The sequence below is a fragment of the Acinonyx jubatus genome, chromosome D4 (genome assembly GCF_027475565.1).
Source record: "Acinonyx jubatus isolate Ajub_Pintada_27869175 chromosome D4, VMU_Ajub_asm_v1.0, whole genome shotgun sequence".
NCBI classification, from domain to species: domain Eukaryota; kingdom Metazoa; phylum Chordata; class Mammalia; order Carnivora; family Felidae; genus Acinonyx; species Acinonyx jubatus.
The window spans coordinates 42022257-42045657 of NC_069391.1; the positions used below are offsets into that span (position 1 = coordinate 42022257).

General features: G+C 35.0%; 1 long non-coding RNA gene across 1 annotated transcript in view; it reads left to right on the top strand.

The window, feature by feature from the left end:
* LOC113593655 (uncharacterized) overlaps window positions 1–20553 on the top strand; it is a 465808-nt gene extending 445255 nt beyond the window's left edge. Inside the window, exon 3 of the long non-coding RNA XR_003413934.2 lies at window positions 20461–20553. This is a non-coding gene — a long non-coding RNA (uncharacterized LOC113593655). The remainder of the gene's footprint in view (window positions 1–20460) is intronic.
* The last annotated feature ends 2848 nt before the right edge of the window (window positions 20554–23401 follow it).

Genomic DNA, 23401 nt, shown 5'->3' on the forward strand with positions numbered 1-23401 from the left:
TTTCTACACACCCTACCCACCTGTCCCTCCACAGCACCATCTACATTGAACCCGCTTTTATCTGTTCTATATATTAAAAATTTTTTTTGTTTGTTTACTTTTATTTGCAATAATGGTTCCATTGGCAAGATACGTCTGAAAAATACCATGTGATGGCAGTGTGCCTGTATGGGTTTCTGTTAAAATGTAAATAGAATTAAGCTAGTATGGTCTTTTGATCGACCCTTGGGAGTGAGTTGGCCTGATAGAATGTGAAGGGCTGTGAGGTATCTGAAGGGTCCATTGTCAGGAGGAGTGAAGGAGGAATATAGACTGGAAGATAAAGGAATTTGCCGGGGAGGTGGGAATTGTATAGGATGATTTGTGTAAACCAGTGAAACAGAGATAGAAATATAAAAGACAAAGCATCTCTATCTTCCTATGTTTACTTTTGATAAGAGCTCCTCTAGAAACAACTTTGAAAAATATTTGCAAAACTATTCATGAAAAGAAAAGAAAATGCTCTAGAAACAAAAGCCAACATTTTTTCCAGGTGGGAAATGATGGAGGCCTGTCTTAAGGCAATGAGAGTAGGTAGGGATCAACGGATAAAAATAATCAAGTGATACTTCAGAGAAATGGGTCTGATGGTTAATTGACTGAGGGAGGAAAGTTGGAGAAAACAATCTAGGGTGAACAGTGGGTAGATGGTGGTACTACTAACCCTGTGCCATACTGTCTTAACATACATTATATACATTTTCTATGGCTACATAACAAATCAACACAAATTCAACAGTTTAAAACAACACAACATACATTCTTATCTCACATTTTCTGTGAGTCAGGAGTCTGGGCTCAGACTAGATGGATTCTCTGCTCAGGGGAAGATCCATATCCACGCTCTCTCAGTTGGTTGGCAGATTCATTTCTTGTAGTTGTAGGACCAAGAATCCTGGCTTTTTGCCCCCTGTAACTAAAGGCCAACTTACATCTCTGTTAATTGTCTTCAGCTCCTAAAAGCCTGTCAATGTTTTCTAAACACTATCCACAGTTCTTTACTGTTAGGGCTTCCCTAATGGAATGGCGTACTCATCTGGGAAAGACAAATATATGATTTCACTTATATGTTAAATTTTAGAAGCATAACAGATGAACATAGGGGAAGGGAAGGAAAAATAAGATTAAAACAGAGAGGGAGGAAAACCATAAGAGACTCTTAAATACAGAGAACAAACTTGGGGTTGCTAGAGGGGAGGTGTGTGGGGAGATGGGCTAAATGTGTGATGGGCATTAAGGGAGCACCTGTTGGGATGAGCATTGGGTGTTGTTAATGTAAGGGATGAATCACTGGGTTCCACTCCTGAAACTAAGACTTCACTGTGTATTAACTACCTTGAATTAAAAAAAAAAACAAAAAACAAAAAACAAAAACAAAAAAGAACTGCATACTTCTCAAGATAGCAAGGACCAGACTAGAGAAAGTCTGCTATAAGACAGAGTCCTCTTACAATCATGGAAGATTTTTGCCCTCACTTTTGCCATACTGTGTCAGTTAGACTCAAATCACAACTCCAATTCACAATCAAGGGAAGGGGATTTTGTAAGGGCATAAACACCATCAGAGGAGGATCATGGGGGCCACCCTAGAGTCTGTCCACCATACACATGGAGAAATCAAAATGAGCTCAGGGGATAACGAAAAGCAGAGGAAGCATTATGAGAATGTATAGGCACAGATATGTGTATATATATAATATTGATGAAATGACAAGACAGAACCTAAAACATGGCTTATGTGAGTACTCATGGCAGTAGCATAAAGGTAACTCACAGTTGTTTCCTTTCCATTCTGCTTGCTTAGTAGTTTACACATATGTTATTATGCCTGCCTGTCTATACTTAGTTGTGTTGACAATAAATTAATGTGGTAATTAGTTCTCATTGTTTAAATGAGTTTATTTTTAAATGAGGAACATACCTTTTGGGCTTTTGAATGGCAGATACACCTGCATCCTTCCTCGGGCAATTTCTCTTAATGAAACCATGTCACCTGAAGCAGTGACACTTCTCCATTGAAAGGAGTGTGGTTACAGATAATGTTGACAGCATGAGATTTTAGGTCTAGAAAAAGCCTGAGGCGAATAGATTATGTTTAGGCTCTGAAAAAACGCAGGCAAATTATTCAGTTTGTGCCCAAGCAAGCTAATTTATTTCAAACTTGTGAAGCTTTGTTTTGATAACTTCTGAGCTTGTTCTTGGCTCAGTGCATGTTTGACTGAGAAGTCTTCCCTTGTAAGTGCTCCCTTTTGTCACAACAAATGCTATTTAGGGAACTAATGAGCTGAGATCATGAAGTGAATCCTTAAAGGAGTTTAATAGGGTCATTGTGAGACACTCTGCCAGAGGTAATGTATTTCTGCCTTCCAGTGTTTACTATATTTGCAGTGAGTATGTATGTGAAGGTTCAGTTTTTACCATATGTGTAATTATAGGAATGAGCATACAACTGTTTTAAAGGAGAAGGTTTGGGTTCAGAATTTCAGGAGCTTGTTCAAAGTTAACTGATTTTTTTTTTTACAAGATTTTAAACCTTTTACTTTTTTCCATGCTTAATGCAGCTGACACGTCTTTCTCCTTTTTCCCATTCACTGAGTCCATGCTAATAACTGTAACATGGCAGCTTTTTGTTTTATGGCTTTTGGCATAATCATTATATCTTATTACAATGAAACTATGTTATTGTACAACTCTGTTTCAGGAAGTCAGAAAATAGAATCGGCATCAAAATATTGAACAAAAGCCATACCTTGTATGTTTCTACTAAAACAAACAAGCCAGAATAAACAAAAATACACCATAGTTGTATTTAGTTTGAGCCTGCATGGATTTATTGAGTGTGTATCTGCAAAGAGGGTGCAAAGATTAATGTGATAGATTGCATAACAGGCACATTATAGAGTAAGACAGATGTGGGAGCAAGAGAGAGAGAAGGACAGAAGGAGAGAATGAATGACCTACATATGTTCACTCAAATGAATAGTGAGGAAAACTGTATGATGAACAAATTTCTTTTTTTTTTTGACAAGACTTATGACAGAAGAGCTTCCAGCAGAGTATTCACGATAGCCTCTGTTTCTCATAATTTCTGCCTGTAGCATTTTAAAAATGACAAGGAATTTCACTTGATCTGGCTATTTAGGATTATCATTTGAAAATTCAAACATAACAGTGAAAATTAACTTGAGGCCAATCTTAGTTATAGTGAAAATTAAGCCCTACCTTATTAAAGGGGGTAGTATAAGAATTTCAAAAATGCTCCTTCTCTAGTACAATATCATTCATAATTCTCCTCTATATAAAGGCCAGCATGGCTTTAAATATGAGTTGACCTGTTGTCTAGTGTATAAATAAGTCAGTGTTTCCTAACCTGGATGGTTACCCACCTTCCATGGATACTTTGTGGGTTATAATGATTCCTCTTAATCAAATTTTATTTTTTTCATCACTGTCCAGGTGCATTTCTTGGTCATCTTGCCTACTTTTCCTCCCTTGAATATGGCCAATAATGTAGATACCTGGAAAAGTAGGGTAATGACTCACCTCTGTTAAGAAGAATTATAACTATGAGTGCAACACAGGATTTGAAATGACACATGTTTTAAAGGTATCTTTTTCATATATTCAACATGAATTTCACTGTTTTAAAATTAGATCCTCAGTGGTCTGTGGATCTTTAGACATTCATATCACTGGAAATGATTATTAAAATTTGTTCTGTTAAAATCTAAGCCAAGAAAAATGAACAGACTGAAATGAATATTCCAGCAAGCATAACTTATCAGACAAAAATGTTCAATGGGTGTGAAACTGCATTTCGAGGGTTGTTATTGTCTGTAGAGGGTGGTAAAGTATAGGATTAGGTCTAGAAGTTAACTATTCATTATGGATAAAAAGCATAGTCCAAGATTAACGAACAGGTGTTTTCCATGCTTTTTATATATCTATGTAGTTTGAAAACAGTCCCATGATTGTACTCTTATGAAATTAGATGTTATTTGAGGACCTTTGAATATTGATACAAATTTTCCACCTGGTACTTTAGCCAAACATTTGCACTATTAGTGTTCAGGCCAATTTTGAGCTCTTAAAAGCCAAAAAAATTTAGTTTTCTATTTTAATGAGCTCTTTTGCCCTATAGTAATTTTAAAATGTCAGTTTAATCAATAATATGTACAGTACCAAAGCCTTTGGGCATTTAAAATGTCAGTTGTTTAATTTTGAAAAATGGATATTGCTCTTACAAAATCATCTGGTCAAGCATTTGCATTATATTACACTTAGCACAGAGACCTACATTGTACTTAGAATGTCTTCATCAATTATATCAAGAAGATATAAGGCTTGCGAATCTTTACATGTAATATCCAATTACCAGATCTTGGGGCCTGATTAATTTTACCATTCTTTTCTCCATACAGTGCAACAAAATGGCAGAAGGAAAGAGAATTAAGCTGCTATAAAACTGTCCAAATTATACAACTAGAACTTTTGGTTATTGATTATCTCTTTGCATCCCCTCCCCCGTGGTCAAATTACATGCATGTGTATAGATAAAACTTTATCATGCAGGTTCACAACCCCCAAGCTGATGAATTCTAGAATGTAGGCATGACTTTTAGTATTGACTCTACAGGTAACAGTGTGAGTGGTCATAATAGAATTGAGGAATGGTAAGGAATTCTGTATGTGTAGACTTGTACACCTACATACACACACACACTCACACAATATATAAAAATAAATAGCTAGATAATTTGTCACCAAATTTGTAAAGCATCTTTGGGATCTCCAACTTAGAATGTAAGTGAATGGGAAAATACAAAACTCACTTAAAGGAGTTCTAAGACAAGGGGGGTTCAAAGACAAGGGGGTCATTCTCCAAAATGACTAACACTTAGAAGTAATGGAAGGTCTATATGAAGATCAGTTATGAGAGACATAGGATATATGATAGCAAAACAGAAAAATCTAATAGATTTGAAATAAAAGCCTTAAATGGAAGGAAAGTCAGGATCACAGATCTTTCTCATGTCATATAATTCTTATAAAAACAGAAATTTACTTAATGGTAACTAAAAATTGTTCGGGAAAGGATATCAATTTCTATGTTATTGTAATGGTAATTAATAAATAAAGCCATCAGTGAACACTTACTATTTACCAAACACTGTGCTTTGACTTTGCATAAATTAATGCCTATTTGATAGTATAATTCCTCATTTGAATATGAAAACTTTATGACTCACAGACGTTAAGTATCTTGCCTAAACTACACAGCAGTAAGTGGTAGGCCTGAGATTCAAACTCATGTCTATCTGAGCCTAACAGTTTCTCTTAATCATTGTACCTACTACCTGTCCTCCACCAGGTGCCACAGATGTCAGGGATTCATGTCATTTGATTACTGGTATTACTAGTAGCAGGTCCCTTTTAAAAAGAGAAAAGAAAAAAAAAATACCAGTAAGGAGCCACACTTCCATCATTTGCACATTGCTGTGAATTACTTTCTGAGAGTCTTGTCCCTTTTTAGATGAGAACTTGTGAGAGCCAGGGAGCAGAAAATATTTAAAAGAGCCAGATTAAAGATAATGGTGATGCAAGAGTGAAAAAGATAAACTTTGAAGAACTTTATGTCGGCTGAAATTAGCTATTTTTTAAATTTATTCTATGCATAAGAGAGGAATAAAATAAGGGGTACAGAAGTTGGTTTAACAATGTAGAAGACACACCTGAAACAAACCTAACACTGTGTGTTAACTATACTGGAATTAAAAAGAAACAAAAACAAAACCTTAGGGGTACCTGGGTGGCTCAATTGGTTAATCATCTGACTACTCAGGTCATGATCTCATGGTTCGTGGGATCAAGCCCTGTGTTGGGCTCTGTGCTAACAGTGCAGAGACTGCTTTTGATTCTCTCTCTCTGCCCTTCTCCCACTCATTCTCTCTCTCTCTCTCTGTCTCTCTCTCTCTCTCAAAATAAATAAACACTTAAAAATAAAATTAAATTAAAATTAATGAAATTTAAAAATGTAAAGGACAAAAAATTGAAAGAAAAGAAGCAAAAGTTTAATACATCATTATATGTATTTAAAGAGTATGAGTACAGGGCGCCTGGGTGGCTCAGTCGGTTAAGCGTCCGACTTCAGCTCAGGTCGCGGTCTCGCGGTCCGTGAGTTTGAGCCCCGCGTCGGGCTCTGGGCTGATGGCTCAGAGCCTGGAGCCTGCTTCCGATTCTGTGTCTCCCTCTCTCTCTGCCCCTCCCCCATTCATGCTCTGTCTCTCTCTGTCTCAAAAATAAATAAACGTTAAAAAAAATAAAAAAAGATTATGAATACGTAATAGCAAATGTGTTATTTGAACACATGTGAGGAATGGCTGCAAAGAGAGGGAAAAGGAAAGAAGGAAATACGTTAATACTGGATGAGCGTCTTCTATGTGATAGCACAGTTAGATTCTTCCATACGATCTCTACAGCAAGCAGAAGGGAGTTGACATGCTTGCTACATAGCAGATGCTGAATGACTGAATGACAAGACTTCCTTTATAAAGCTTGATTGCATTCTACATCTGACTTTTCGGTTGTATAACTACATTATGAACAATTATTTCATCAGCAGACAATTATTGAGCCCTGGTTATGTGGTAGATGCTGAGACAGAAGCGTAGTAAGTTACAGTTTAGGGATTAACAGCTCAATATTATATAAACAAATACAATAAAAGTGTAATAATAGAGGCCTCAAATTGCTTAGGGGAATAAAGGAGGGAACGGGCAACATTCTTATTGTTTGGGGTTGGAGGACTTAGAAAGCCTGACTTAAGGAAAAAAAATGCTTAGGATCTTTCCATGAAGAAACAATGAAAGGGCATTTTTAGTAGAAGGGTCACAGTGCCAAACCAGACAGATGTTGAAGATGTGCCCATCTAGCGATTGGTATGTACTTCACAGGGTCAGGGCTGGCATACAAATCATGGCTAAAATTTTATGTAAGCCCATTTGTCTTGCTTTAGTGATAATCTCTGAAACCTGAAGAGAGATTGTATGACCTCAGAAATTTCTTTTGGCCTTTAGATTCAATGGACAGTAATAAGAATGATAACAGCATATTAAGTCTTACTGACTTAATATGAAGAAGCATATTAAGTCTTATTGACTTAATATGAAGAATAGTAATGTAGTGGGGAAAGTTTGGGGTAGAGCATTAGGGCATATATAATTAAATGGTATAAATATTGGAGCAAACCAGACCCTTTTTCAGAAGACCTATTTTTAAAAGTGAGACAATGGGGATTGAGGATGTTTGAATTCAACTCTGCCTATATTCTTGGGGTTTGAATAACTACTATATCTAGGTCATTTCTGGTTTCATAATTGAAAAAAAAGTAAAATGTAATCATCAGTTACAAAAGGAAGATATCAGAAATAGATTCTAGTATATCTTGTCATGGGAATGGGTTCTTTCTGTTATTATCTCAAGAAGCGGTGGTGGGAATACTCGGAATCATTCTTTTTAGCTGTTTTCCAATTTTCATCACTCTACCTATTAACTGAATAATTTACATCAGAGAATATGTGTTTTGCTACCTTTAGTTCAAAGATCTCTTACCATAGCTTTAATTAAAATTTACTTTTTTTCAATTCCTGTGTTTTTAAAATAATAAACACTGATCTGCTTTAGAAATAGAATCACTTTTCAATATTAAGTTTTGATACAAAAATTCGACATATTATTTAATACGATCATTTCCTATTACTAAGTATTTTCAAAACTTAGCAATATTTATAATTGACATAGTTCCATACATCCTTTACAAATTATTGTAAATATATGGCAATGTGTATAGAATGAACACATTTCCCTAATGCTTTATTAATTTCAAATCATATTTCTGAGGACACAAAGTATAGACTCATGACTATAGAATTATATCCATAATAGTGAAACTGTCTTATAAAAGCACCTGGCAAAAAGAATAATGATGTAAAGAAAAGTTTCAGGAAAGTAAATTAAAACCTCCCCAAGATCCCTAAGCAATATCCTGTATTAATAAGAACTATGTAAAAAGCCTAAAAGATGACCTATGAAAATTGAATCCAGACTTTGGTTATGCTTCTTTCATTGATAAGTTACTTTGCAAGAAGTGAAAATTAAAGCAAAGATTTGACAAGGCCACCGACATGCAAGTAAGACATAGGCCAATGAATGTGAGACAGGCTCAGGAAAGGTCGGTGTTCGTTGGGTTTTGTGAGCTCCTTTCCACCCACATTGGTCGCTTCCAGGGTGGTAATGGTGTTCCAGTGCTCAGATGAGGGGGACCATCATGAGTTCAGGGCCATTTCTTACAAAGGGTCACACCTCTCCTTTCCTGGGCAGCAGACAGCCTCAGGTTTCAGTCACTGCAGGAAGGGGCTGAATATAACCACTGTGCTCAAGTATTGGCAACAGTGTCCTTTGAGGATGAAATGAGTCAGAGAATACTCATTACAGGATCAGGAAACCTAGGTTCAGCTCAGCTCGCGTTAAGCAACTCACTCAGTCCCTCTGGATCTCTACTTCCTGATGTGTTCAAATATGACTTGGGGCCAGATCATTTTATGGGTCCTTTTAGAATAACATTATTTTATGGGTGATTGAGTCATAAACTTTCACTGAGGCGAACCTATTTCTCAGGAGTCTACCCTCTACTTCATAATCTTTACTGTAGATTTTTCTTTCAAAATTCTCCAAATACTACTTAGGCTAAACTATTATAAAGGAACACATTTTGGGAATAGTACTGAATATGATATGGTGCTTTTGCAGAAATAGGACTCTGGCTTAGGAATTGACTCATCCAGTGCAGATCTGACCTTCTACCTATGGATCGTCAGCAGCAGCAACCAAGTGTCTATTTCCCTAGTCAAACACATTACACCCATCTCCCTGTCCCTCTGTCCTTCCTGATTTGTATTTTTTTTCCCCATTTCCCACATCCCTTTTTTCTCTATATGCCTTCTGTAGAGGGCTCAGGCAGTGATGATAAGATACAGAGACTGTGCACAGCTAGTTGGAATGTCTTTTGTGAAAACATCACTGGATGGGGCTGGATTCTTCTATCTTGCCCCTTTCCCAGAGGAAGAACTTAAGTGGAGTTGTCCTTATAATCATCTCATTACCAGCCTTCCATCAACTTTGTCAGAAAAATCCGTGATTGTAGAAAAATTCAGACTGAGTTAAAACAAACCAACAAACAAGAACAACCTTGAGTTCTGGGATCAGAAACCACAAGGTTTAAACCACAGCTCTGTTACTTATTAGCTAAATAAGGTAGGGAGATGTGCTATTGAATTCTGAGTCCAGGTGTCTCATAAGAATCATGACCTCATGAGTTAATAGACAAGGTGTTGGGTACCTGGCACACAGTTATCACATTAGAATGTGATAAAAATTCTCTTATATAAAATTGAGGTATGCAGGCAATAAAAGGAGACTTCCTAGTGTATCTGAAATAGTAGTTTGATATCTATGTTTTTTTTTTCCAGGCCAGCAACTTGCCCTGTTTTCTGCCTCAGTCTTAATCCCTTCCCAAGGCATTTATTCAATAAATGTATAGTGAATAAAAGAATTGTTGAACAACATCATTCAATATATTTTTCAATATCTTATAAAAGGAACAATATCTGTGTCAGAAGAAACTAGGATTGATCCATGATTCAAAATGACTCTGGAGGTTCAGTTCTTAAGTAATATATGATACCTCTGCTCTGGTATTGGGGAAGCAAACCAAAGGATAAACACAAATGCTGTCAAAGTGTTTGCTAAGATGAGTTGTAAGCTAGAAGACATTAAAAGATGAAATGAATATTCCTAAGAAAGCAGGAAAAAAAGCAACTCAACAGGATTTGGTATGCACACTGTTCTTTTATAATTTTATCCTCAAATCTACATTAAATGGTGGTTGTAAGGGTTGTGAACTCTAAGTGGCTAACATCATTTTTTGCTGTAAGAGTCTTAAGATTCTTTTTTTTTTCCCAAGGAATAGGATAGCAGTAATTTTTTAAAAAGCATCAGCAGGATATTTTCATTGATTATGTCTAAGAAGGTTTAAAACAACAATTCAAAGAGATCAGAACCAAAGTTAGAAGAAGAATTTTGTGGGAAAGTGGGTTTTGAGATTTTCTTGGTATAAAAGCTAGTCGTGAAGAACTGTATTATAGCTTTGTTAATAGTGAAGAGATATTTTTTTTTAACTCAGAAATATTTTATCAGAACTTTTTCCTGAGAGTCATCAAATTTTTTTTATCCAGTAATAGCCAATCAAGACAGAGATGAAAGGGAATGAAACAACTTCCCAACATTTTTTTTAAGTGTTTTAGTCATTTCTTAAATACCTTTGAATTGAGAAATAATTAAATGGATACAATATTAAGATTTTATTTGGATCTAGTCAACTTTCCAAACAAGTGAAACAGACTGAATTATCCCTAAGTCTGTGTTGTATAATTTTATGGATATCAGAGACCCATGTCCCCAAAGGTGGCTGATCTATATTATTTTCTGTATTTTTTTTCAAATTCTTTCTTCTGCGCATTCATAGAGTCATGCATTTATTCAACTGATTTATTCAATGGGTATTGATTGAGCTCTTCCTAAACTAAGCACTGTTAGAGGAACCAAATTTATGATGGTAAGCATATAACCATGGTTCCTGTTCACCTTGAATTGGCATGCTTATGAAAAAGGCAAATATAATCAATATAATTTCAGGTAAGTGTAATTATAACATATATTGTAGGTATTTTTAAATATAAATATAGAGAAACATAATTTCCCTGAATAATGGTAGCTCAGATTTAATGTCAGTGTTTAATGTGCCGGGCACTGTTCAGGGTGTTTGAATGTAACTCACTTAGTCCTTACTACCATCCTTTCAGCTAGATAGTGTTGTATCTCATTTTATACATAAGGAAACTGGACCACTTGGGTGGCTGAGTCAGTTGAACATTCCACTCTTGATTTCTACTCAGGTCATGATCCCAGGGTCGTGGGATCAAGTCCTGCGTTGGGCTCCACGCTAAACATGGAACCTGCTTGAGAGTCTTTCTCCGTCTCTCTCTCTCTCTCCCCCTCCCTCCCTCTGCACCTCTCCTCCACTCTCTAAAATATAAATAAATAAATAAATAAATAAATAAATAAATAAATAAATAAATAAAATGGAAACTGGAGCATAGCAAGGATAAGCAGCTTCTCCAATGGCAAGCAGTCTGGCAGGTGGTGCACTGAAGATTCCAATTCTACTGAAGTGTGCGAATAAATCTTGTGCTCGAAACCACTACATTATTATGAAAAAAAAATGTCAGGGCCAGAAAACTTGAGGAATCTGTAACAGACTGTCAGAAGGGATTCCCATTTAGAATGAGGGAAATAGTTAGAAGTAACATCAAAGCTGAAAACTAAGGTGGGAAGGAAATAGCTAGACAAAGACTGGGGAGAGGACTAATAGAGGAACAGCCCATGTCAGGGCCTTGAAATGAAGCTACACTTCTAGCACAGATGGAATGCTAGAAGTGAGGTGAGTGAGTGAGGGAGAGAAGGCCAGGAGGTGAGACTGGAGAAGTCAAATGTGGCCCAAAGGGAAGGAGTAGAGAAAGAGAGAGAGACTGAGATTGATGGACAGAGCGAAAGAAAGAAATATAGTCTCTAAAGTACAAAGGGAAGTCATTATTTATAGAGAGACATGATCTAATTTATATTTTAAGATAACTCTAGCTGGAAGGTAGAAAATGGATTGGAAGGGCAAGAGGACAAGTAAGAAAACCAATTAGTGGACCCTGAGAGTAACCATGGGAGCAGTGGCAAGGAAAGACAATAAAATGTAGATAGATTCAGGGTGCACCTGAGGAGGTGAGAGAACCTAGGACAACAGTTTGGACTTTTGGGTTTGGATTTCTGATGTACGGTATTATTACCTGACATTCTCACCATTAGGATTGCTATTCTTAATTATGACATTTTATCTCAAAAGCCTCCATTAAAATGTATTAATAGTAACTGGAGTCACATTGGATTGTTTTCATTAGTTTATTAAATAGAACAAGAATTTAATGAATATGAGTTAAGCAGTTGCAAATGGAACACAAGGGCCCAGGAGACTACCTGTGAGTGAAGGTGAAGAATGGGAGGTGAGAATCCAATGAGATGTCTACTGAGGTTAGACTAGTCCACTTGGTAAGTGTGTTTGGAGGTGGCAGTTCCAGCCAGGTTTGCAGAAGTGTCACTGCTTACACAAGTTTCTCAGCTTATTCATTAATTCACTTACACAATAAATATTTTGGATACTGGTTTACTACATGTTCAGTACTGTACCAGACATTGTGAATATTTGGTAAACTAGGTAGGAATGGCCATGCCTTTAGAAAGATTTAGCTCTATCAGTTTTCACTCACCTGTTTGTGCCACCCTACATGAACTTCTATGGCTTGATTATTTATTTATTTACTTACTTATTTATTTATTTATTTATTTGGATTAAATGTGGTGAAGATGGTTAAGGAAAATTTTTGTACATACTGTTAGCAGAATGCCATTATTATTATCTTGTAATAAGAGATATTATTGCATTATTGCTAATAACTCCAGCTCTGGAGTCACACACCTAGTTAAATGCCAGCTTTGTTAATTACTTCGTTAGTTAATCTTTCTGTGCTTCAATTTTCCATCTTTCAATTGGGATAGAAATAATATCATTTGATTGTTGTGAGAATTAAATGAGCAGATATATGGAAGGTACTTAGAATAGTGCCTGGCATATGGTAGTGTTCAGCGTATATTTGTTATTATTATTTTAATGTATATAAAAAACAAAAATGATCTAATATGTATATGTGTGTGTGATTTAAAGAGATAGATTTTTAAAAGGTACTTTTTAAAAATGTTTATTTATTTTTGAGAGAGACAGACAGAGTGTGAGTGGGGGAAGGGCAGAGAGCAATAGGGACACAGAATCCAAAGCAGGGTCCAGGCTCTGAACTGTCAGCACACAGCCCAACACAGAGCTCAAACTCACAAGCAGTGAGATTATGACCTGAGCTGAAATCAGTCGCTTAACTTACTGAGACACCCAAGTGCCCCTAAAATATATACTTTAAGACCAAATGCAATATATGGTTTATTTAAAAAAAAAAATTGCAGCTGTAGTAGAATTTCAACTTTTTAAAAGTTTAAGCACAAATAAAACTTTTAACTTGATTGACCTAATAAAAAGATAGTAGTATAGTCTTTTTTTTTTTTTTTTTTACGCCTTTGGGTTTTGAAAGATTAAAGCATATAAAAATACCAGTATCTCTACCATGCACATCTCTCAGAAAGTCAAGAACAAAAGGAAATGTAAGTCACCAAAGCATTCCAGAGTGAAGTCCTTGTCATTCTTTTGGGAGCCACAAACACAAAGCAGTTTAAAATTAGGCAGTTGAAACAAGGAAGAACCAAAATTCCTCCTTTTATCACTGTTCTTTTCTGCTGAAGAATAGGTGATGTGCATTTTATACTAAAATAGGATTTAGTGTACTGAGCTTGCAAGATTCTCTTTTGGCATGGTCTAGGGCAACATGTGAGTGGAATCTCAATAGAGTGATTCAGTCAAGTAATAATGTCATTATGTTTTTTTTTTTTTAATTTGGAAATATGTTTACCTTCAATATGAAAAAGTTTTATTGAATTCCAAAGTCAAAAATTACTTAGTGAATTTCTTTCTTCCTTTTTTTAATGTTTATTTATTTATTTTTGAGAGGGGGCAGGAGAAGAGAGAGAGGTAATTCCAAGCATGAGAGAGGTAATTCCAAGTAATTCCATCATGTCAGTGCAGGGCCCGATGTGGGGCTCAAACTCATGAACCATGAGATAAGGACCTGAGCTGAAATCAAGAGTTGACTTTAACCAACTGAGCCACCCAAGCACCCCTAATGAACTTGTTTCTGCTTTCCCTCTATATTCCTTCTATTGCTTCAGAAAATAGTATGGCTAATTTACTATATTAGAATTATGAATTATATAGCTTAATTCTTAGTATTAGCATAGGTGTCTTGTGATATTAGAATTAAGAATTATATAGCTACTGAGAAAGGGGAACCCCTTAGCACTGTTGGTGGGAATGCAAACTGGTGCAGCCACTTTGGCAAACAGTATGGAGGTTCCTCAAAAAGTTAAAAATAGAACTACCCTACAACCCAGCAATTGCACTCACTACTAGGTATTTATCCAAAAGATACAAAAAATACTGATTCAAAGGAGCACATGCACCCCAATGTTTAGAGCAGCTCTATCAACAATAGCCAAATTATGGAAAGAGCCCAAATGTTCATCGACTGATGAATGGATAAAGATGTGGTGTATATACACACACACACACACACACACACACACATATACATATACATATATACATATACATATATATACATATACATATATACATATATATGTATATATATATATATATACACACACACACACACATACACACACACACACACACAATAGAGTATTAGCCATCAAAAAAGAATGAAATCTTGCCATTTGCAACAACGTGGTTGGAACTGGAGTGTATTATCCTAAGTGAAATAAATCAGAGAAAGACAAATACTGTATGGTTTCAATCATATATGGAATTTAAACAACAAAATGGATGAACATAGGAGAAGGGAAGGAAAATAAAATAAGATAAAAGCAGGGAGATAAACCATAAGAGACTTCTAATTTAGAGAACCAGGGTTGCTGGAGGGAGGATGGACTAAATGCGTTATGGGCATGAAGGACGACACTTGTCGTGATGAGCACTGGGTGTTAATATGTAAGTGATGAATCACTAATTTCTCCTGAGACCAATACTACACTATATGCTCTATGTTAACTAACTTGAATTTAAATTAAATCTTGGCAGGAAAAAAAAGAATTATATATACTTTTATTAAATTAGAATTAAGATCTAATAAATGGTATATTCTATTTATTCTATCCTAATGGAAATGTAGGGTTGAATAAATTTATGATTCCAGGAAATGTCATTTATATTATGTCAATCTGTTAGGAATGTCATATTAATGAAGCAAGTTACTAAGCAAAAACACCTGTTGAAAAGAGTAGATATTATATTTTTTATAAATCTTAATAAAATTTTTTAGTATCAGTTTAGAATATAATATTAACAAACCAGAAAATAGAAAAAGCTTTTATTCAGACTTCACTTTTATTTAACGACCCTGAAATCTTAATGATAAAACACTTAAATCATCCAGTTCTGGTCAACTGCACTCATTACAGATTTCAATTTTTATTAAACACCACTGAATTGAATTTAACATTTGTTCTAACCAGTCCCATGAACAAAGCTATCTATAGTTGATACTTTGGAGGCAGTGCTATATAATGGAAAGGTCTGTGATCTTGAAAAAAAAAAATGCTGCATCACTTTCTAAGCCTCAGTTTCATGTTTGCTAAAGGACAGTACTACCTACCTTCTATGATTTATCTTATGATGAATGTATTAAATTACATTTTAAAGCATCATATTTAGGCTCATAGTAGACAGGTTATTTCACTTCTTCCTTCTATTTTATGACCAGAAAGAAAAAAAAGTTAATAATATGAAGAGGAGACAGATGTCCTACAATAATTCACAACACTTGGTCTTCTCTCTGCACAACTCTCTCCCTAATGCAGGGTGGACCATTCTTTAAACCAAAATCTAAGCTATCCAACATGTTGATGAAACAATAAGTCAGAGGCTGCACACCACTTGGATCCTCCTTAGGTAGTGCTGGATTATTTGTTTTAAGGGATCATCCAAAAAGTTAATTTCTTAGAACTTTTCACTGTGATGACATCATCTTCTCTGTGTTAATTCCTTAGATGTGGTCTTCTGTGAAAGTTACAACAGTAACCAATAGATCATCTTGGTTTATTAAGTGAGTGTGTATATGTATATATGTTCTTAAATATATCAATAATTAGGTTGTACAGAGCCCACAGACTATTGTATAGTAAGTATAAATAACGGTGAATCAAAAAAATTAGTAAGTCAGTCAGAGATTTACTTTCCTTTTAGGAAAAGATGCCATATACTCTCTCTATATTTCCTCTGAAAAAGCCTTCTCCCATTCCCCCCAGTTTGAGATAAAGTATGACAATCACTAGAAAATGTTGTAGAAGAGGAGAGACAGGAATGGTAAAAACGTCTGATTTTTCATTTAAAGCAAGGATTTTCAAACTCTTCCCCATAAGGGTGTGTAAAGATAGAAATGTAAATCATAACTCAGGGTATTTATACCTAGAAATACTGACAGTGTAAGTATGTATTTTTCCCTCAAAAATAGCATTGAAGTTCCAAGAAGACTGTTATTTTTTTAATTTTTTGGTATCCAAACTCTCCTTAGCACTACACCATAAACCTAAAGGGTATTCTTATCCCAGTATGAAGCCATTTAAAATATCGCTTATCCTTGGAGGTTATCATACTCGTCTCTAACAGTAAACAAAACAACAATTATTCTTTTACAAATTACATTTACATATATTTAACATTGAAGTTAAAGTCACTCATTCGCAAAGGCGTTAAACCTGCCCGGGTTGTATTAAACAATTAATCCCTATGGAATTGGGTAATTAAAATATTAATCCCTGCGGAATTGTTTCAGCATCTTCATCGAGGCTTTTTCACATTTTTTTCTTTCTTCATTATTATATACTCCTCTTAGTAAGATTTTCTCCCATTTTGTAGACAATAATAACAGTATTTAATTCCTCACTGAATTCTAGGGACTGGGGTAACTGCATTGTGCTTTAATCCCCACATTGATCCCCTGCTGCACTTACAGTCATTATTTGATCGGTACTGCATACCCATTTGGGATGCAGCTGTAGTATATAACCATCTCATGATACAAAGATACTAGAAATGAGGGAGGCAATATCATGTAGTAAGGAGGAAACAGACTTGGAAGCCAGAAGGCCTGGAATATTGTTTTATTTCCATCAGTAATGAATCACAGGATCTTAGGGTGGGGGGAAATGACATTATTTTTGTAGACTTAAGGTAAAAAAAAATTGTGTGTATATTTTATGAACTATTTACAGGTTTTCCCTCAGGGTTATTAGGTACACTGTCTGCTTTAAGTATGATTTTTATCGAGTGTCCTATGCACGTGCACTATTTTTTTTTTTTTATTTTATACACAGATGGGCGTTTTTGTTTTTGTTTTGTCTACTAAATGCTTGCTTGCAAATACACATTCATCAAGTCCTCATTTTTTGTGTTCTAGACCTTATCACCTATCTATAATTGTGTGCCTCAATCAAAATGTTGAGGGTATAGTTCCTCACATTCTTCGTTTTGAATTCTGTCCTCAGCTCAGCTGAGCCACATCGACCAATTCTTATGAAAACGGTTTTTCACAGTCTCCTTCTTCTTCCTCAGAACAATAGCTTCTATTACTAGTATCTTTTTGCTCTTTTCTAAATCATTTTAGTATGGAGGATCTCCCCAAATTAAGATGAATGAGTCACCCCACCCAGGACCACATTTGGGCCTGCATTCTTCTCTCATATGTTAGTATTTGGTGTAGAACGTGATGCCCCGTTATTATAATCATTGATTTCATTTTTTTTTAATTTTTTTGACGTTTATTTATTTTTGAGACAGAGAGAGAGCATGCATGGGGGAGGGTCAGAGAGAGAGGGAGACACAGAATCTGAAACAGGCTCCAGGCTCTCTGAGCGGTCAGCACGGAGCCTGACACGGGGCTCGAACTCACGGACCGCGAGATCATGACCTGAGCCAAGTCAGACGCTTAACCGACTGAGCCACCCAGGCGACCCTGATTTCATTTTTTAGTAACTATGGCTTTGCATTTTTGTGTTTCAGTGTTCTGTTAATAATAACCCAGAAAACTCGGAAGGAATTTCAACTTCAACAATTGTACTCCTTCAACTCCTACCAAAAACAAAAACAAAAAACAAAACAAAACAAAACAACAACAGACATATGCACTTTTATGGGTTTTATCAACACATTTCCCCCTGCCTTCTTTCTCCATTACCTTATCTGTTTCCAAATTTAATTTTTGTTTCCCATTTGGCAAAATAGTCTCTGTCTCTAATCCCTTATATCTAGTAGCTTCTTTTGCATTCATGCCATTTACTTTATTATCATAGGATATTTTTCATCTCCCTCAAGCAATATTTGGTCTTAATTAAAATTATATTCTTTCAGCAAAATTAGGTAATTCCAGTGTGTGGGTTGAAGGTGTAATCCATATTCCTTCTTCCTTAAAGATGTCATAAATTTAATCTTTGAATGTAATCATAAGCAAAAGGACTTGTGAGGTTCCAGGATCATCCTCCCACCCCACTGGAATGCAAAAATACAAGTTTTAGGTAACTAGATAATGGATTTTATTTGGTAATTTTCATATCTCCCGTACATTATTAATTATTCAATAAATACCTTAGACATTAAAAGACACAAAATATTCAGAACTTAAAATTTACAATTAGTTGGAAAGAGCACTTTCTTTTATAGAACAGGCAACTTCCAAATTAGGATTTTTTTTTTTCAATTTACGATTTTTATGCTGAGACATATGATGTAGAAGACAATGGCTACTGTCTGCAAAGTGTGACACTGCATATATCTTATTGATTAAATGAGATGGGCATATGAAAACATCTATCATGGCACTTGTCACAGTGAGCCTTCAATAATAGTTTGGGTTGTTTACTGTAGAATTATAAATAACAATGAAAACAAGGCACACAATTGTTAATACAGAGTTAGAAGGTGATGAGGTATTGGATGAGTTGACACGTTCTCTGGAAAGGAGGATAGTTGTGCAAAATGTCTAGACATTCATAAAATGTTATGCAGCCTTCCTTGGTATTTTACCATTTGCCTGGCTAGTTTCCTACTATTCCGAATTTTAGAATACTCTCTTTCCTGCCAAAAGTGGTCAATGCTTTCCTTTACAGTTTGTTTCTCCCTAATGTAAATGTAGTTTCTTATCTCTCTCTAGAATTTAATGGGACATATTACTTACTGTACAGAATTTATTTGGCTAGAAAGCATCTTTTCTTCAAAGTTCTAATACCCAGTAACTGACAAAAGATACAAAGAAGCACATACTGAGGGATCTAGCTTATCCATCTTTTTATCTATCTATCCATCTATGTTATATATGAATATATATGTCTTTATATCTATAGGTACTAAATATGCCTATGTGGTTTTCAATAGTAGCATTTAGGAAAATTGAGTTGGTGATGTAATTTGTATGAATTCAGCCCTTCTTTTTGGTCACTGTTCTTTTGGTCACTCTTGTAATGTATTTAGAAGATGCTCATTTATTTCTGTTCTAATGTGCTACAGGTGCCTGGACAAATTATACTTCTCAGTTAGGAGTACCATTCCCCACCATCTCTGTTCCTATCCTGATCTTTGTCACCTACTGGATTAGAGATTTTCAGAAAGGGTTTGGAGGGTAGGGGGCAGATGTCCATGGTACTGATACATTGAAATTTGTGCCTGAATTTAACAGTACATGAATAAGGCTTATCATTGTGAGGGAGATGTAGGAGAGGAATGTAAAACATTCCCCGTTCTACCTAAATAGTATGTGTTTGAGAGTGGAGAAGCAGCATTGGACTGCAGCTAAGTACCTATATATCTAGCCTATCACTGTATTTCTCTTTTAGCAAGTAGATAGGAGAAAATATGATTAAAAAGTTTCACCTACAAATCATTGAAACAGGTTGTGAAAGTTTGAGCTATTGTGTTTTTTTTTTCTGTATATAGTGTGTGTTATCTAGAAGCAGAATACACTTAAATGCCTACCTATTGCTTATCAATGTATCAAGTGAATGACAGTCATTTCTCACATTATATGAATCTTTTCCAGGAAAATTAGGGATATGAACTAAGAATACTTGCTAAAGCCTCGTAAAGAAGTTAGTGGTAAAAACTAAACAATGAGATGATGCCCTCTACTACATGTAACTCAGCATTATGACTAGAAAAAGATTTATTTTGGTCATGTCAATATAATTTACATTACAAATGCCTTAGTTTTCACAGTATAACAGCCTCTCGCAGTAAAATAACATGCAATTGAGTGGTCTTAGCAGTAAAATAACATGCAATTGAGTGGTCTTATTTATTTTTTTGTGGTGTATTATAAGCTGTAGTCTATTTTAGTGCCTTGAAAGTCTCGGATGACATAATTTTCATTGCTATATTGTGCATTTAAAACTGATAACAGCTACATGTAGGGAGGTACTTTTTAAAAGGCATTGCGGAGTGATTATAAACATTTCATAGCTAATCAGTATCATTTTACAAAGACACATATTGGCTCTAAATGCACTCTTTCACCTTCCTTATATTTACAGAAATTGAAGAGTGCCACGGGAAGGCTGTATCACTGTACCATGAGCTGCTTGGGCTTTTAAAGTGTTGGATGGAGTTTTAATCATATGAGGTAAATACTAAATTTATTTTAATTATATTTTCAGGATGAAATGAAATGCCATTTCATGTCTTCAGACTTTCTTTATAACAAGAAGGAAATTAATTTTCTTTTATTTAATCATGCACTTAATTAAGTAGTTCCTCTGGTTTGTTAGCCCCAAAGTGACCAGGGCCTATGACATATTGACAATCCCCTGTTAGGCTTATACATTTTTCTCTGTAAAACTATTATATATGTTATATGTGATATGTTTCTGACAGTCTGTATACCATTTTTGTTTAAACTGATTTTTGCCCTTTTAAACACCATGGTATCATAGTTAAATGTTGTAGTTTAAATGTTTTGCATAAAGTGTGTTACTTAAAGATATTTACTTTATTAGTACTTATGACATGAATAACAATACTGGAGGTACATCGCTATTAATTTGAAGTGGAAAGTGAGTTACATCCAGGTTAGGGTTACTTCTGGGCATTTTTTTTTCTTTCCTTTCCTTTTGTTTTGTTTTGTTTTAGTCCTGGCAGACATAACATTAACTCATTATGTATTTAATATCTATATATAGATATAGATAGATATAGATATAGATATATAGAAATATACATATATATGTAAAAGAATAGAAACTACTTCATAGCCTTTTAGTGGCCTTTGTGTGTTGGTATAGATAACTTTCTTTTCCCTGAAAAATCTCCCTTGTTTTTCTGTCTCCTCTTTCTCTGCTGGTGGCAACCATTTACCAAGTATTACAACATGGTTTTTATTTTTTATTATTTTTATTACTATAATTTTTTTGCTTTTAATTGTTAGAGAGCAAATTGAGGCATTAGCGATCACTGCTTTCTGTTCATTACAGAGGGATGAATTAGGAATTGAGATATGCCCAGAAAGATAAGTCTTGACTGGTGACTGTTAGGAAAGTCCTCATTTAACACAACTACAGGGAGACATGTGGGACTGCTTGCTTATGTCCTCATGAAGACCAAAAGTGAAACAAAGAACATTTGCTTCTGAAAAAATGGGTTTCCTAGAAAATAAATAGGCTTGCTTCCAGCACTCCTTCACATGTCTATCAGACAAACAATAATAGCAAGGAAAGAATGCCTTTGCGTTTAGTTTGCCAATAGTCTACCAGGTACAAATGGTAGACACACACACACACATGCACACGCACACAAATGCACACATATGTTTGGGATGATGTTTTGGAGCCTACAGGAAACTGACACTCTCTGTGGACAGAAATACAGATTTAAATGAAACAAAATGTATTTCAAGGAGATATTAAACAAGCATAAAGTATACTGAATTGGTGAGGTTTTTTTTTAAGCAATAAAGCTATCATCGACTAAATTTAAATTGATCAAAAAGAATAAAATGTTGCTATTTGCAATGTGGATGGAACTAGAGTGTATTATGATGAATGAAATAAGTCAATGGGGGAAAGACAAATATTATATGATTTCACTCATGTAGAATTTAAGAAACAACAAAAAAAAGACAAACATAGGGGAAGGGAAGGAAAAATAAAATAATATAAAAACAGAGAAGGAAGCAAAGCATAAGAGACTCTTAAATATAGAGAACAAGCTGAGGGTTGATGGAGGTGAGGTAGTTGGGGGATGGGGTAGATGGGTGATGGGCTTTAAGAAGGGTTTTTTTTGGGATGAGTAGTGGGTGTCATGTGTAAATGATGAATCACTAAATTCTACATCTGAAATCAATACTGCATTATATGTTAACTAACTTGAATTTAAGTTAAAAATAATTAAATCATGAACTGCATGTTGAGACATACTTTCGCCATTATGTTGACTTAGATGAGATAATAGGGAAGAAACAGACAGTCATGTAAAAAGAATTAGGGAAAACTGTTCATTTGCTCAGCACAAGAGTCTGCCATTCATAGGTCTCTTCCAATCAAAAAAGAATATTCAATGGTACTTAAAGTGTGATAAATGTAACGTGAGATGAAGACACTGTTAAATGTAATTGCTTCTTTGAATATTTCTTAGTATACTCTTTCAGTTATTTTAGGCGGCTTAAGTAATCTTGATAAATTAACCTATTTTTCCCACTCGAATTCATGTGAAGCTCTACAGTCTATCTCTGATTGTGAACCCAGAGAATGCTGGCTGTTCTTCAGATGTAGATAGTAGACAGAAAGTGATTTTATTTTTATCAGCAAAAAAATGAAAAAACACACTATTAATTTATTACATGAGTAGAGGTTATTTTAAAAATCAATACTTTATTTTATTTTGATGGGACTTTTAAGAGACATCAAAACCATATGGAAACTTTAACAAAATTTTAAATTATATAACAAAAGCAGAATGAAAGCACAGATGCTGTTTCCTCTAGGTTCTTGTTCTAATAGTTAGGCTCATTTTTACTTCCATTTTCAGTCCCCACTCCCCTCAACACTGGCTCCTTCTTTGCACATAATCAAGTCTTCATCTAAAGTGACAAAGACAGATTTTAGCATTGACTTCCTACCACAGGTATTGAACTGGTTACCTGTTTTTCATTACCATTCTTTATTTCCTCAAAATCTTTGCTGAGGTTTTAAAATTTATTTTCTCCATTCTCAAGCCATCAGAATATATATAATATACATACATAATGTAAATCAGTATTAGTTAAGGGTGAGGTAAATTATGAAGATAGCAGAGACATTTGTGTTGTTCAAATAAAATCATAGATTCAAGTTTAGAAGGTTAGTGTCATCAGTGTAATGACCAGTGTGCAAAATTGAAATGTGGATGACATTAATATGGACCTTTTGAACAGAGAGGGGGCTATAAATTAGCTTCACACTCTGAGTAGAACAACCCCAAAGCAAGTGTGACCTGAGTCCA